Here is a 1,951-nt window from a genome sequence, read left to right as displayed (position 1 = left end):
GGTGGATCACAAGGTCAAGAGATCGAGACCATCCTGGTCAACATGGTGAAACCCCGTCTCTACTAAAAATACAAAAATTAGCTGGGCGTGGTGGCACGCACCTGTAGTCCCACCTACTTGGGAAGCTGAGGCAGGAGAATTGCTTGAACCCAGGGGGCGGAGGTTGCGGTGAGCCGAGATCGTGCCATTGCACTACAGCCTGGGTAACAAGAGCCAAACTCCGTCTCAAAAAAAAAAAAAAAATTAACATTTTAGAAATATTGGTCTGAACCTTTTATAAAATAAATTACCTACCTTAATGAGTGACTTTTTAAAGTCACTATACATTGGACCCAAAGGCATATTTTATATTGGTGAAAATTAAATTTGGGAATGTAGTGTTATATTACTAAATTATAGTTCCAGTGCAGTGGAAGTACTACGCCTATTAAGAGGAAAAAAATCAGCATACGTTTTACTAAAAACAGCGATAGTTTATTTCACGTATAGTATATACATTGTCCTAAGTATCTCATATAAATCATCTAATTTTAATCTTTTGGTCAATCATAGAAGGTATCAAGTATTACCAACATTTACAGAGGAGAGAACTGAGCTACACAATTTGCCCAAGGTCACACAATGAAGGGGCAGAAGCAGAACTTGAACGCTGGTCTGTCTGACTTGAGCACTCATGTTATTTACCACTGTGTTGACCGACAAGTACATTAACTGTCTCTGAAAATTACTTGTGTGTGTTGGGGAGGCAGAATTTGGGATGGTTGTGGTTGCAGATAAAGTTGGGCTTAAGGCTAGTATGTGAAGGAATTGATTTTTTCCTTCAAGCAGATAATGTTGTCAGGCCATTAAGCAGAATTTCAAAGGATGAAAATTAGTTGCTTTTTCTGTCTTTATTCTAGAAAGCAAACAAAAGTACCCTATGAACAAAGCAAACAGATAGTCCGCTACAGATTTCTGAGCAAGTTCTACCCTGTAGGAGTAGTTTAAAATATATCTTTAACAGTGGATTGGCCAGGCATGGTGGCTCACACTTGTAATCTCAGCACTTTGGGAGGCTGAGGCGAGTGGATCACTTAAGTCCAGGAGTTTGAGACAAGTCTGGGCAACATAGCAAGACCCTGTTTCTAAAAAAAAAAAAAATACAAAAACTATCCAGGTAGCTGGGCATGCTGGCACACACCTATGGTCCCAGCTATTCAGGAGACTGAGGTGAGAGGATTTGCTTGAGTCGGGGAGGCAGAGGCTGCAATGAGATGTTATCATGTCACTGCACTCCAGCCTGACAACAGGGAGACCCTGTCTTTTTTTTTTTTTTTCTTCTCCTTGTGACGGAATCTCACTCTGTCACCTAGGCTGGAGTGCAGTGGCAAGATTTCGGCTCACTGCAACCTCCGCCTCGCGGGTTCAAGCGATTCTCCTGCCTCAGCCTCCCAAGTAGCTGGGACTACAGGTGCCTGCCACCACACCCAGCTGTTTTGTATTTTTAATAGAGACGTGGTTTCACTATGATGGCCAGGCTGGTCTTGAACTCCTGGCCTTGTGATCTGCCTGCCTCGGCCTCCTAAAGTGCTATGATTGCAGGCATGAGCCACCACGCCTGGCCAAGAGACCTTGTCTTAAAATTAAAAGAAAAAAAAAATGGAGAAGTTGGCTGGGTACAGTGGTTTACACCTGTAAACCTGTAATCCTGGCACTTTGGGAGTATGAAGTAGGAGGTGCTTGAGCCCAAGGAGTTCAAGACCAGCCTGGGCAACAAAGCTAGACCCTGTCTCTAATTATAAAAATCAGCTGGGCATAGTGGTACACAGCTGTAGTTCCAGCTACTCAGAAATCTGAGGCGGGAAGATTGCCTGAGCCCAGGAGCACAGGAGCTCAAGGCTGCAGTGAATTGTGATTGAGCCCTGCACCCCAGCCTGGGCAACAGAGCAAGGCCCCATCTCTTTAAAAAAAA

General features: G+C 43.9%; 1 protein-coding gene across 1 annotated transcript in view; it reads left to right on the top strand.

Moving 5' to 3' along the window:
- Nucleotides 1-1,951, top strand: part of HSDL2 (hydroxysteroid dehydrogenase like 2) — an 82,845-nt gene that overhangs the window by 20,592 nt on the left and 60,302 nt on the right. The gene's annotated exons all lie outside the window — the stretch shown is intronic.

Source organism: Cebus imitator, unplaced genomic scaffold, assembly GCF_001604975.1.
Source record: "Cebus imitator isolate Cc_AM_T3 unplaced genomic scaffold, Cebus_imitator-1.0 Scaffold64, whole genome shotgun sequence".
In the NCBI taxonomy this organism is placed as follows: Eukaryota; Metazoa; Chordata; class Mammalia; order Primates; family Cebidae; genus Cebus; species Cebus imitator.
The sequence above is the reverse complement of the archived record's forward strand: the minus strand, read 5'-3'. Positions and strand labels throughout refer to the sequence as shown.